Source organism: Pholcus phalangioides, unplaced genomic scaffold (genome assembly GCF_987345545.1).
Source record: "Pholcus phalangioides strain wild (caught in Gottingen) unplaced genomic scaffold, Ppha-v1.0 ptg000017l_1, whole genome shotgun sequence".
NCBI lineage: Eukaryota > Metazoa > Arthropoda > Arachnida > Araneae > Pholcidae > Pholcus > Pholcus phalangioides.
Genome location: NW_028301610.1, coordinates 29,781,080 through 29,796,840, shown reverse-complemented (window position 1 = coordinate 29,796,840; position 15,761 = coordinate 29,781,080). Strand labels below are relative to the sequence as shown.

Sequence of the window (15,761 nt, the reverse complement as noted above, 5' to 3'; positions counted from 1 at the left end):
ATAGATGGCGGCTTCATTTCCTACTCAACTCCGAAAATGAAGCTCTATCGGTAGTAAATTGTTGTATAGCGATAGGACTAGGGTACGGTAAAGTAGTAAAACAATTTTTTAGGATCCAAAATTTTTATCAGAGAAAAACAGGTCCAAAATAATGTTTCTTTTGACTTTTAGCCTCTTTCATGTTGGCAGATATGCTGATATTTATTCCAAACATTTTGTGTTGTTCTCAGATTCTAATTTCGTGAGGCTGTGGTTGAGCACTTGTTGTGAAACTTAACGTGCACACGTAGTATCGGTAAATAAAGTGTTTTCTACCCATTATTGGCTTGTAATTTCTGCATCTTCGTCTATCCTACAGCTGATCAGGTTGTGGTTTCCGGTCATACATTCCTATATGATTCTGTTTTGTTTTTGTGTTTTCTACCTCCCCTAAAAGTTTGTGCATTGAGTTTTGAATCACTCTGTATATGCGCCAATACCAATTTTTTGGTGATCTGGTGCGCCTGAGATTCGTCAAGTCCTGGTCGTGACATGTTGACTAGGAGTCTTAGTGATATTATGTTTAAAAAAAATTACATTTTCCCCAAAACACGTCTCAAAGTACCCCTGTCGATATCATGAGACCATAGTGTGCTGCGGTTCACCATGTGGGTTTTACTGGTCTGTATTGATTGTTCAACGCCACTTTAACCAACATCTCTCCTTCGTATTTCTAAATCTCTCGGAATCTTTGGAATCGTTTTCAGGGTTTGTCTTAAATTCAGCAACTTTGTCCATAAGTAATTCAAATTACACATCACAGAAAAAGTGATGATATTTATCGCCTTTTATGCTACAGCAAAATTAAAGATGGTGGATTTTTTAAGCACTAAAATTTGTCTCAAGAATAAATACGGAGATGATTGTAGAAAGTTACAAAAAAATAAAGTATTTTCATAATCGATATCTCTCATCGAATTTTTATCTAAATATACAGGGTGCATAGCAAACAGGAGATATGGCATTTTACTGGCGTTGATCCTAGAGGTATACTAGCAATCAGAAAAAGTTTTAAAATAACGTGTAGTACTCAGATACGTGACGCATGTTTTAAGAGGTTGTATAGTTATTAAAATAGAAAAATTAACTTTTTATACAGTCCCCGTGTGGCCCAAAACCCAATTAGAAAGTTGTTGTCCTGTCTCTCTTGATGCCAACAAAAAAAATTCCACCTTTCTAACTCTAATATTCACCGAGATGTTCGATCATTTTTGTCGCACCACGGTAATTTTCTGTACACGCGGGCTAGTTAGACCAGAACCTTCAATTTATTGCCGATTCCGAACCGCAGGCTTGTTTTTATACTCATTGAGAGGTTGGTGTGCTAACCCCTCGATGTGGGACTACCTGCGGTAGCAATTTTTTCTGCGGTCATGTCACCGTTTCTGTTACCGAGATATTCGAATAACGGAGGAAATTTGGGAACGAACAGCGTTAAATTACAACGGTAAAAATGGTTTTTCTGCATTCAAAAGCTGTTCTTTCCCAAATTTCCTTCGTTTCTCGAATTCGAATATCTCGGTGAATATTGCACTTACAAACGTGGAAATTTTTTCCTCCCTGCTGTAATCAGGAGAGACAGGGCAACAACTCTCTAACTGGGTTTTGGGGGACTGTATCAAAAGTTAATTTTTCTATTTTAATAACTGTACAACTCCTTGAAACATGAATGACATATCTGAGTACTACACGCTATGTGAAAAAATTTTCTAATTGGAAGTATACCTCTAGGGTCAACGGTACGCCAGTAAAATGTCATACTCCGCGCGTTTACTATGCACCCTGTGTATATATATTATGGGGTAAATTTCGCAATAAAGAGAGGAGCGAATTCAACCAATTGACATTGTTTGGACCGGCGGCTGCATACAAATTAAAATTTTTATATTCCCCTTCATTATTATTCCACATGCTGCTGTTTGTTGCATTTGATAATGCAGTGGTTCTCAACCTTTTTTTCAGCTCATGGACCATATTCTCTTCTCGGGGCTCCCCTTATCCAAGAGCTGGACCCTTTCTACTTGATGAACCGAATTGACCTTAGTCAAACCCAAATTTCTAATGAAAAATAATTTTACAAAAAAAAAGATTCATCTTTGGAATCCTGGGCCAGGCACGGATCCAAAAGGTAGGTATTAGATAGATAGATTTATTTGCACAACAACACAGAAATACAGAACGCCAGCGATTAATACCCGACATTCATGTTATACATACAATACTGACAAAACCATTAATTAATTAGGCAAAGACAAATTCATTGATGAGAGAGGGCAATTCACATGTAACATCATCAATGTTACTGAAAAAAAAAGAAACTTGATCCATATGATTATTATAAGTGTCGTTGAGCTGGCAGTGGGAAAAAGATCATCTCTTTCTACAGTCGACCGAATAATATAAGAAAAATAGGTCTGCATAAAATACGGGACCGATCCAACGAACCTACACAATAGATTGAGCTTCCCGACACATCACCCTAGGCAAGAGTTTAGTGAGCTTCCTTCTCGTGAGATTTTTAAGCACGGCCGTCTCAACATCGTGGGTCCTCGGGCAAAGTGATGTTCGGGGGCCCCATACTTAGCTCGAAGTAGTTGCTTACATATATTTACATTTGAAAAACACAGATACAGATCTCAGCGTGTAGGGTCTCTATGGATATGAGGCCCCGGGTCATGTCCACATGGGCCCATGAATTAAGATGGCCTTGGTGTTATGGACAGCTCTGCTGGATTCTGAAAGTAGTCACATTTTTTTACTCACCCTATTTCGCTTGAAAGCTTAATTAATTTGTAGCTCTGTGGATTCCCTTCTGAATGTCACCCATGGCCCACTTAGAATATCCCAGTACCGCAAGCGGGCCATATGGCCCCAAGTTTAGAACCACTGTAATAATGGACGTAGTTACTTCATTATAACACTATGTTGCACAGTTGTAGTTCGCTCCGTTTCAAGCCATTTTAGGTCGCAAGGACTCACTTATGGCTCTGTATAATTAGATACTACAACTACCAAGAAGTGATCATTCGGCCCTAATATAAATAATCTATAAATAAACGGGGTTTACACCAACCCCAGGTGAGGTCTTCGTAGGCGTAGAACACACCCTAAAAATATGAATTGACGATGAGAAACGACAAGTATGAGTTCTTTGAACTTGGCATATTCCGCGGGACAAGGGTTAGTTGCACTCCCAAACCTGTCAATCAAATCTCAGGGTCAACTGCACTGGCAAAATTTTACAGTTCATAGTTGAGGAAGAGAAGTTGTAGAACAGTAATTACAATTCCACTTTTTTTCCCAAGCCCATTTTCCTATGTAATTGACCCTTTCACATTTCTTGAAGTCTCTAGTTAAACTCAAGTTCCTTTAGACAAAACACAAAACTTGAATTTATAATAAGTTTAGGAATTTAACACAGCTAAGGATCACAATCCTTGGAAAGATATTTATAGCTTGCTATATACTAGATACTGAAATAAATAAAGGGATGGGGAAAGCATATCAACAGGGATGCACGGCTTATGGGAGCTCTGTAAATTTTCTTATGAACGGAGACTTCCAAAAAATCGACATTTGCACCACGAATCCTGTAGATACCTGTTTAATTAGTGAACGTGCGTAGAAAATTAGTAATACGACAAATATGATCATACGCAGATTTAAAAAAAAATTATTTTTTTCATAGCACACTAGTAGCCTGTAAGATTGACTCGAGCCAAAGCAAAATGACAGAAATGACTTGGTTACAAAAACAATTTTTTACCAAAATCAAAATAGGGTACTAGCAACCGCACATTGGTGTAAGCAAAGGGGGAGTTTTGGGGTTATAAACCCCCCCCCCCCCCCGAGCCAAGATTATAGTGTTATTTTACAGGAAAAAACGCGAAAACCCCCCTCAGAAGGGAAAGAAAAATCTGAAAATCCCCCTCGAGAAAATTCTGCGTACGCCTATGCAACCACAGATAATTATTTTCTGTCTATCCTCACAATATAACTTAATACTTTTTTTGGAGTCTTCCAAAGTGAAGAGTCCGTCAACCCTCTTCGACAATGCACGGCAAATTATGAAGGCATGCAAGTTGTTGACAATGACGCTCTTTCGATACCACTTCCAAGAGCACAGTGCAAAATGTGTAAATTACAAGGTCCGATATAAGTAAGACAAGGTGGACCAGATAGTTTTAATGCATTGTCCATCCTTTTTTTTAAAAGGATTTGTTTAAATTTCAGCGCTCAACGCCAGTGTAATCGTTTTTGACAAATGAAGCACTTTCATTTCTAGCTCTTTGCTGAGCATTGTTAATATTGTTTATGCCTCTGCATGCCCTAAAAATACCGAAAACAATTGGATGTTATTGGGTACCATTAGAGTCACAAAGCCTAGAATAAGCCTATGTACCCAACTGCTTTGTTATGGAAACTATTGTCACCTATACACAAAATGTGAACCATAATTTTGAATGATGAATGTTACTGCCCAAGACTATGAAGTGATAAGTACAAAATTATTTCTTTTCAACCAGGCAGAAGTTTTTAGTCACTACTCTACTTGTTGAACTCTCAAACTAAGCAAATGAAAAATTAATAACCCAGCAAATGGCCCACATACAACCCTCAAATAACTTTAAAAACAACACAATTTCTGCTTTGGCAGAACCATTAATTGCAATCTAATACACATTAGTCATTATATTGATGATTCCCTCCTCAATTAAAATCAATTATATGAAATTTGTTCATAGGTTTTGGTGGATAAGTAAGACATGTAGGGCGAGTGAGAGCCCTGATTCTTCGAGTTTCTAAGGGAAAACCCCACAAAAAGCTAAAGCGCTGAAAAATGTGCCGTTACATCATAGGTTACTGTGCATTCTCATTTTTTATGACGTAAAAAAGCGACGTTTTTCAAATTTTATTCTCGATGGCAATCGGCCAGTATTGACATTATAGTCGACTGTACAGTGTCTAGACGTAACGCAACAACTTATTAGATGAAATTGCAAACTCCATCAAGACACATTATCACCATTCTTTCTTTTATAAAAAAACTGTGGGAAATTTTTTCCCAGTATCGTAGATGTATATTGGAACGATTTCCGAAAAATGCTACACTTATGTCGACATACCACGACGAGTGGTACATGTGTGCGATTTTTTGGAAGTTTAGGGGGGAAAGAAGGAATCACAGGCTCAACTCGACAGGATGCCATCATTTCTAAAAATATTTAATTACGCATACATCACAATCTTCACCTTCATTCCCCGCAAAGATGTGATTGCCGACTGGAACCGGAAGAAGCACTCGGCAAGAGAGAGATGCGACTGTTTTTTTTTTTTACATTTTAGTACATTCTTTAAACTGCTGGATAGCTTTCCGTAATTCCGTGCAATCCATTTTATCACGTGGTTCACGGTTCTTATAATAGATTATCATTTACCATATGTTTATTTTTTTGATAAGCTATTTCAAGAGCAGATTGATGAAGCTGGGCGGGAAATCCAACAGCAGCCATCAACAACATAAAAAAAAAAAAGACATTTCAATGTCAGTAAAAAATTTCCCCGAAATCCGCATAATAATGATTCAGTGGGCTCTCTTTTTACGGCTCTCTATAAAAGTAGATTAAAAAAAACACCTGCAACAAGGAAATGGATTGCACTCCAAAAAAAAAAAATAAATAAATAAAACTTAAGTATCACTAAAAACGGCGATAAATCTTGTTTTATTTCCTTCAAACAAACAAGATTTATTATCAAGTAAACAAAACGGGAAACAAAGAAATGACTCGGGTATTTGGAACCGTGTAAGAATTATGCAATATTTTATCTCGCTCTTATTCTTTTCTTTCGATTTGCTCAGTCACTAAATTCGGGTTTGGCAATCTGCTTTACATTCAAATCTAACCCGAGATTTGCATGCACAAAAAAAGATTCCGATTTGGACGCTACTGTGATAGTGCCGTTTTAACGCATGGGCCTACCAGTAGTTGAATCTTTCGAGAATTTGCCAGATAGGGTCTCAACGCCCGGGCCAAGTGAATTTGCCAAATCACTTGGCCCGGGGGCCCATGATACTCTTAAGACGGCCCTGGATAGTGGTAGAACCTTCGCAGTACCAACATTACAAAAAATTCACCTACTGCAATCATCATTAGAAAGACTACAAAAATTGATTTGAAAAACTGTAATAAATCCTTGCGATTAATAATAGTATAATTATGTATCTTAAGTTAATTTTCGGGATTATTATTTTTCATAATATTTCTAAATTTTTATAGTTGGTCATTCACAATCCTAAAAAAATAAACTGGACTTATAGTCGAAAAGGAACTAAGGTGGCAACACGAACCTATACGCGAGCCTGCACCACTCACAGAAAGGGTAACATTTAGACGATTTTGAATAATTATCAAATCTTTCAAAGTACTTTTTAAACATTTTCTCTGAATCGCCTCAACCATTTCACATGATTAACGTATTCTATAAAACATTTTAAAAGGAATTGTGCAATGAAGTTACACGCGGAAAGGCGCCTGCGACTGCGCGACCAGCCAATCGTCGGCGACGATTTTTGCCGCCGTTATAGAACGTCAGTATAAAAGCCCTTATCCTATTGGCCGGCCGTATTGATACGGAGGTCACCGTTGCATTACCAATCGCATTGTTTTGGATGTGTAAAATTTATGGAATTAATTTCTCGTAATACAGATAATTTACTCACAAAATTTATTATATAGATAAATTTAGAAATTTCTCCTTTCTCAAGTTATTTCTTTCATCTATTTCCTCATGATAACAAAGAAGAAAATACGATTTACGAACTATTTAACTTCCACGGACGTCTTCCTTTAGATTGTAGCAGCTGATAGAAGAATCATTATGAATATTTATTCACATAATGACCAAGGAAAGAGACAATTTTCAAAATTTCATAACTCTAAAATCTTTTTTCTTTAAATCCATGTGAAATTTATAACCAAATTTAGCGATTCGATAATAAAAAAACAAAAATCTATTTTCATGTAAAATTAAAATTAAGGGTTTGGAACGTCATTTGAATATAGGCTACATCATCATCAAGGGAATAATAACCCATCAATGCATCAATAGATATCGAATCTACAAACATAAAATTTATGTGATCGAACCCGGTAAAAGATCTAACAAAATCAGATCTCTCTATTATAATGCTATTAATTTTCCTTAATTTTTACAAACAATGCAATCATTCAAAGAAATATATATCTATATACAATTTTTACATCAATTGCTTTAAACTTTATTGCTTTTCAGCAAGAAATGAATCGATCATACTAATGATTTCTTCCTACGAGAAATCAAAATAACACACACATTATAATCAACCAAATGGACGCAGAATAATTTTTTTGCGATAAATCAATCAAAATAATAATCGATAAAAACGGTTTTTTAAAAAAAAGATACAGTATATTTTTCAAGAGATCAATCAACCAGAGAAAGGGTTTAGAGAGAGAAAAGATCTTTAAATAAAAGATATCTCATACTAGGCCTAATAAATAGCGATTTTTTTTTTGTACGATCCAAGCAGCTTACCTGTGAGTACAAATGAGAATAACAATGAGATGAGGCAGCTTTTAAAAATGATAAGGCTTTTAAAAATCCACCTATGTTCGAACAATATTCGATAAAACGTCAGTTGGCACAACAACAACACAACACACACACTTCAATGTTAAAGCACATTCACGCCGATTGGTGCTGCTGATGCTTCGCGAACAATAAACCGTCGCCACCGACCACTCACTCCAACTAAAAACAAGATTGTTTTTTTTCCCTTTTTCTTTGTGATACCATCCCCGCGTTAGTCTTCAACTGCCATCTGTTGAATGAAATATCAACTACAAAGTATTTATCGTATCTAATCTGCTTTTTTATTGTACAGCAAAACCTTATAGGCCCTGCCAGAAATTGATTTGGATTTGGCTGTTATTTTAAATATTTTTTTTTTCTAAGCCAGTAGGTGGCCTTTAAGGCCCTGGCACGGGAAGAAAAAATTCCATTGTGGTCTGTAATTCCGAGAACCATTTAAACTTAAAAAAACACCGATTTTGCTAACCTTTCCTCTACTCATACAAACAGTCACCTTTTACACATACATTGCTCTCTTGTCTATCTCTTCACGCGGTGCTCCCAAAGGCCCACAAAGGGGGGGGGGCTGACAGGGCTCTAGCCCTGGGGCCATGGGCGGAGATGCGTGGGGGGCATTGCCCCCCCCCCCAGCGTCAAAGGTGGAGTCGACTCATCTAATGTATATATGCATATATGAATTGTCATCATCATCATCTTGCCCCCTCCAGCAATAATGACCGTGCCCCCCCAGACTTCCAAGTCTATCTCCGCCTATGCCTGGGGCCCGGGATAGTTCTGATCATTTTTATGTTTTCACGCTATAAATTAACTACAGAAGGGGCCCGTGAAAAGTCTGACGGGGGAGGGGGGCGCTCCAGGATGTGAGGCCCCCAGCCGTTATGGTGACTGATGGTCTGGCATATTATAATTTTTTTTGCTCATTTACACTTGGCACTTATTTAATCACTTTTGAACATTTTCTCATGTATATTGCGATTAGATACATGGTTTTGTTACCCTTGGCACCTATTTATCCACTTTTTGTTACTCTTTGGTACCTATTTAGTTCACTTGAACATTTTGCATCGTTTATCTCGGATACCTGGACTTTTCTGGTACCTATTTAACCGATTTTTATTTTTGTCTTACTTATTTACTCGCATTTATCCACTTATCCGATCTTACTCCTTGATGGAAGAAAGAGAAAGAAAAAAATGAGGGGCAACACACCACACACACACAAAAGTTGCCGTGGATGGTGTATTTGGTGACTACCAAAGTCATTTGGTGACTGGTTGATTTTGAATTACTGATATAAAAATAAGAGTTCGCTAGTTGAAGCATACAATTTTTCACAATTATTTAAATTTTATATGATCCATCCTTCTCTTGTGTAGGTGTGGCGGCATTTGCGAAAATATTTACTGCAACTTGAGTTCTTCTCAGGCTTAAATCTTTAAGGCCATGACCAAAACCACTCGACTTCGACAAATTCTCTCTTCTCCAGGGCCGCAATTGGGGGAGCAGGCGGATCTCGTGCCCCGCTAAACCTGAGGGGGCGCAAATTTCATTCTGAAACCTCTCCTTCAACATTACAAGGGGGCGTGAAAATGTGCTCTTGCCCCGGGTGACCAAGCTTCTAGTTGCGTCCCTGCTCTTCTCATACACAACACAAACATACACACATCAACTGACAACCAGGAAATACAGGCTTCCCTTAAACCTTCTTCATAGGCCTACCTAGCCCATCTGCATTCCACCAATCGGCCCATAGTGCTGTACATGGGAGATTCTGGTCTGGTGTTCTAAAAAAAGTTACATTTCAAAATTTTTTGGCTCTGCTGAAAAATTTAGTTCTTTAAAACAAATGTTCCTTTTTTTTTCAAAACTACAAAAGATATCAGGGTGATTTTGTTTACTATTATGTTGGTAACATGGCCCCCACATCCTGTGGCAGGGCCCCTAGGCTGGGATCTTTGGTTTGCCCCCAAGCCAGACTTTTCACGGGCCCTTCTATAGTAAATTTATAGCATGAAAAAACAAAAAAGTGATGGTATTTGTCCCAGGCGCCACGTCTGGGGCCCTGTCAGCCCCACCCCTGTGGGGCTCATGTTGGTAACACACAGAAATGAGGGAATTTTAAAAATCAAAGTGCAAACAATTGTAGTCAGTTTTTTGTGAAAAAATATGTAAAAAGTACTGCTTTTCAAAATGTTCATGAAAATTATGTAAATATATAATTTAAAAAGCTCATGTCTGTGTGTTACAAGCATATTACAACCATATAACAATGATGAAAAAAAATCGCTGCGATATCTTTCGAAGTGTAGGAGAAAAAGGAAAACGAATTTTTTTTTTTCAATGGAAAATGCACCTAAATCCTAATAATGGTGCATTTTCCATTGAAAAATTCATGTTCCTTTTCCTCCTAAGCTACAAAAGTTATACAAATACAACGCCACAACAGGCAAATTGCCCAACGAGGTGGCTGACTTAAGAACATCATGGATCCCCGAGCCATTTTTTGGAGGCCCTACCTACTACTGCTACACCACACATGCACCCCCCCCCCCGCGGAACCCCCAACGAATCGGTACATGCGGGAATGTGCGTGTACGTGTAGTGCAACCTGACGTAAAGTTTGTTTCTGTGTAATGCTTGTTATGTGTAGCGCTGTCATCTGCCCCCAGTTTTTCTAACTATGAGTGAAGTGTTATGGTTGAATGATTTACCGTTGTAGGACTGTTGCTCTCTGTGGCGAGACTTTTTAACGGGAAGATCGGCTCGCATTTGCGCCTTGAAGTTGGGAACCACAGAAAACCAACTTCAGCCGACCACCACTGTGGGGTTCGAACCCGGATCCTCGCATCACGAGTCCGGCACTATAACCACTCGACCACCAAGCGGCAAACTTATCGAGGATAAGTTTTTGTTTTCACCACTGTTATGCTTGTAATAGACTGATCATATTTGCTCGAAAAAAATACGGGGAATGGTCAATTATTGGCAAAAATGATGTCAAAAGTAAGCAAGGTTGCCAAATATTGCTGAAATCACAGAAAAGTCGCCAATCGCGGGAAATGAAGCACTACTGAAAATTGCAGTGAATTAAAAGAAAAAGCATGACAAACACGCTACAAAATCTGGCAGCTAGATGAATATTTTTACTTATAGTCTTTTGGCATCTTTTTGGCAAAAATTGGCAAAGTCCTATATTTTCCCATATTTGGAATCCTAATTCCACGTATTTCTTTTGAGGATTATAGTCTAAGGTGGAAAGATAATTTTAATCGTTAATTTGAAGAATAAAAAGTCAAGTTGGCTTCGCTGAAAATACGTGAAAAACCGGAACAATTTTTGCAAAAAAGTCGGGATGGCCAAAAAAAACAAAAAACCGGGCGATTCACCTGCCCTGTGAAATATTTACTTAGGGCCATACATACGTCCCTTGGGGTGTAGAGGGACGTATGGTCAACTTACTCGTAACACACACACAGACATGAGCTTTTTGAAGTTTATATTTACATAATTTTCGTAAACATTTTTAAAAGTAATACTTTTTACTACAGATTTTTTTAACAAAAAACTGATTGTACAATTTTTTTAACTTTGATGTTTAAAATGGGGTTAATTTTAGATTACTCTTTAGAAAAATTTTGAATTACTTCTACTTATCGCAAAAATACGTGGTTTACGATGTTTAATGCAGAATATATTTTTTTTTCGGATGTGCTCCCCTTAAGGTTTAAGGGCCGGAATTACACTATAAATAGAATAGCCATACCTCCCCTATTTTCCAGGACAGTCCCGGTTTTCTGTTTCTCTGGCCGTCTCGACTTTTTGCAAAAGTGTACTGGTTTTTCCTATCAAGGAGAAATATTTCTTTTCTAAGATTTTTCCCGTTTTTTAAACACAGCCCACTCAAATTTTTATTCTTTATTAAAATCAAAAGTTATTTTCCAACTCACAAATTATATTATGATCATTGCGACTATAAATACGAATATTGATCTCTTGTGTGTCGTGGTGAACGTTTTATTTCGTGGAATTCATTTTAATCTAGATTCTTCATTTCCTGCCATTGGCGATTTTTGAGTGATTTTAGCAATATTTGGCTACTTTGCTTACTTTTGGCATCTTCTTGGCGAAAATTGGCAAAGTCCTATATTTTCCCATATTTGGAATCTTAATTCCACGTATTTCTTTCGAGGATATACAGTCGGCCTAACTATATAAACAAGGCCGTCTTAAGACGATCATGGGGCCCAGGCCAAGTGATTTTAGTGAGGCCCTCTCTACCAGGCAAATTTACATGCATACCCCTTGAAAGTTTCAACTACACCTCCTTTTTGTGAGATCCCTCTTCTATTGAGGCCCTCGGGCCGTGCCCAGGTGAATCATGCGACGCATGGCGGAGATACGAGGGGGGCGGGGGGAACGGTTTTCCCGCATTTAATGCAGTTTTTTCCCAATTTCCCTCCGTTTTGCGAAATCGAATTTCTCACTGAATATTGGACTTAGAAACGTGGAATTGTTTTAGTCGGCATCAGTAGTGACAGGGCTTTCTGATTGGGTTTTTGGGCACATGAGGACGGTACAAAAATTTATTTTTTATATGTTAATAACTATATAACCCCTTGCAACATGAATGACGTATTTGAATTCTACACGTTATTTGGATACTTTTTCCAATTGAAAGTATGCCTCTGGGATCAACGGTTCATCAGTAAATGCCATACGCCCTGTTACCTATGCACCTTGTAAACTCGTACATTAAAAGCAACCTATAGGCGATAAATCTCGTATATTCTCTGAAGACGCCACCCACGGTGTGTCGAAACACGTTAGAATTCGTGGGAGACCGTATGCGGAAGATTCATCTCCAGCAATTTATCGACGGAAAATTCGCAGACAATTTTCGCCACGAAATTCACCAACATGACTATTCAACGCTGGGAAAATTCACCGACAAAGTGACATAATGAGTAATTAGATGAGCAGGTGAGTAAGTCAGTGAGCTAGTGATTGTGACTGATTAACGGCCCTATTCACCAACACAGTTTGAACTGCAATCGCAGGTGAAAGGATTTTGAAGATCGAAAAGTATTGGTTAACTTGAGGATTTTAACCAATCCGTGTCGATCGCTAATCGTTCAACTTGCGATTGTAGTTTAAACTGTGTTGGTGAATACGGCCGTTAGAGAGTTAGTGGCTGAGCAGATGATCGAATGAGTGAGTGGGTGAGCAGGTGAGCAAATGAGCAAGTAAGTAAGCAGACGTGTGAATGAGTGAGTAACTCATTCGGTCACTCCCTCATATGCTCACTCGGAGTCACTCACTCACTAGCTTATTCGCCAACTCACTGAATTACCCATTAGCTCATAAATTCACTCACTTGTTCAATCACTCAGTTACTCACTCACTGGTGTCGAACTGTTGTCGGTGAATTTTCCCACAGGTGATTTTACCGTCTGTGAATTGTTTGTCTGTAAAGTTTCGTAGTGGTGAATTTTTCGTAAACCATGGGAGAACCCATGTTGTAAAAAAACGAATCATTTTGTTGATACACAATTAGTATTAAGATAAAGAATTCTGGATTTAAAATACCAAGATTAGTTTTCTTGAAAAACTTGAGAAAATGAGAATTTTTATTATAAAATCGAGATAACTGAATAACATGGGAAAAAAACCACAATGTTCAGTAAAATACAAATACAAATACAAATACAACGCCACAACAGGCAAATTGCCCAACGAGGTGGCTGACTTAAGAACATCATGGATCCCCGAGCCCTTTTTTACCCTACCTACGAGCCCTACCTACTACTGCTACACCACACATGCACCCCGCCCACAACCCCCCGCGGAACCCCCCAACGAATCGGTACATGCGGGAATGTGTGTGTACGTGTAGTGAAACCTGACGTGAAGTTTGTTCCTGTGTAATGCTTGTTATGTGTCGTGCTGCCATCTGCCACCAGTTTTTTTCTAACTATGAGTGAAGTGTTATGATTGAATGATTTATCGTTATAGGACTGTTGCTCTCTGTGGCGAGACTTTTTAATGGGGAGATCGGCTCGCATTTGCGCCTTGAAGTTGGAAACCACAGAAAACCAACTTCAGCCGACCACCACTGTGGGGTTCGAACCCGGATCCTCGCATCGCGAGTCCGTCACTATAACCACTCGACCACCACAGCGGCCTCGACCACCACAGCGGCACCACAAACTGGGTACTATATAGTCATTCCCATTTGCACCTAATATTTTTTATTTCTACCGACGATCTCGACCCTCGTTTCAAAAAGAAATCAAAATCAAATCTATCGTTTTTTACCTAGGGCTCTTGATTGCTAAGGCCAGTTCCACACCAGCAGAACTCTTCAGAATTCCCGCTGCAAAACCTGTTTTGTGGAGTGGCTACGCAAAATCCACTATTCAAGTCACTCGCGCATTGCTAGCCACACCTCAATGCCGGTTTTCCCGCTGTGGAATTCTGCCTAGTTCTGCTGGTGTAGAACCGGTTTAAAAGACGATTTCCCTGCGTGGTTATTAACCTCCTTAATATACTTTTTTTTCTTTGAGTTGTTTGATACGACTGAGACTTGTATACCTTTTGTTTCTTGAATTATATTTGATAAACATATATGTTTAAAAATATTCAGTTTCCATTATTACGTTCCTTTGTTTGTTTTCGGTCAAATACACGTTGCTTTATTGCTGTTTTTTTCAAGTGCTTGGTTCTCTCTTTTTTAAGCTAAACTATACAGGGTGATTCAAAACTCAACGTCAAAACTTTTAGGGGAGGTAGAAAACACGAAAGCAAAACAGAATTACATAGGAATGTATGACCGGCAACCTAATCCTGATCAGCTGGATGATAAACGAAGATGCAGAAATGACAAGCCAATAATGGGTGGAAAAACTCTTTATTTAGCGATTTTTTACACGAGGACAGCAGTACGTGTACACGCTAAGTTTCACAACAAGTGCTCAAAAGTGCTCAAAGTTCTTATCATCCACAGTTATGCACGCTTTACAACGGTGGAGCATTTGACTGTCGAATCCTTTCAAAAATACCTTGCATTTCATGGACATTTATAGCTGCGACGAAGTTGGTGTCAGAGTCAACGGGTGTCTCGTAGACCATGGCTTTCAGGGTCCCCGCACAAGAAGAAATCCAAGCTATATAAATCAGGCGATCACGGTGGCCATTTGATGGGTCCACTACGCCCAATCCATCGAGGCGCAAACGTACTGTTCAAGTGGGTGACTCGCTAGCTCGCTCACTCTGTCACTCACTCACTAACTACTGTATCATTTACTGATTCACTCACTCGGCCATTTCTCGCTCACTGACTCGTGTCGAGATGTTGCAACACCTCCAATAGAACAAGGAGTCCGCACGAAGCTCGTGACGTCACGGAAGAAGGCCATTTCACCTATTGGCATTGGATATAGCAGGCCGACGCAAGCGATATCTTTACCTTTTTTGCAGTATATCAAATGGGAATAGGAGAAATGACCTTCTTCATTGACGTCACGGGTTTCGTGCGGAGGCCTTGTTCTATAGGTGGTGTTGGCTGTTGTCGGTGAATCTTTAGTCGTTGAATTTTCCGAGTGGTGAGTTTTTTTTTCAGTAGATGAATTGCTGGTTGGTGAATTTTTCTAGCGGTGAATTACATGGTGATGAATTTTCCTGGTGGTGAATTGTTGTCGGCGAATTTTCCGTAAACTTGTATAACGCTTCTTTCACAATCTACGGATTCGTCCGTACGGAGGATCGGACGTACGGAGACATTCCATTAGTGGCGTGAGCAATTGGAAGCTAGCTTTCACATAAGGACGAATCACCGTCGTGATGACGTCCACTGCCACTACAACAGATGGCTGCCGTGCCGTTTCCAAGAACACAGTGGCCTACATGACTAAATGTATGCTTTCACACCCTACGGACATTCAGCCGTGCAGAGCTACTCTATAATAAAGCAGAAAGCAATTATCTCCGTGCGGAGGATTTTCCGTATGTCCGATCCTCCGCACGGATGAATCCGTAGCGTATGAAAGGAGTGCGACGTGTTGCATCTAAAAAAAATGAATGAAACTGGAAAA

At 38.9% G+C, this 15,761-nt stretch overlaps 1 protein-coding gene across 5 annotated transcripts in view; it reads right to left on the bottom strand.

Annotated features, from left to right (window-relative positions):
• Mical (Molecule interacting with CasL) overlaps positions 1 to 7,849 on the bottom strand; it is a 153,443-nt gene extending 145,594 nt beyond the window's left edge. For 3 of the 5 annotated variants that reach the window (XM_089246324.1, XM_089246329.1, XM_089246327.1), the window contains exon 1: positions 7,615 to 7,849. The gene's annotated coding sequence lies outside the window, so the exon portion shown is untranslated. The remainder of the gene's footprint in view (positions 1 to 7,614) is intronic. The other 2 variants (XM_089246326.1, XM_089246328.1) reach the window with 1 other exon arrangement.
• Between the last annotated feature and the right edge of the window lie 7,912 nt (positions 7,850 to 15,761).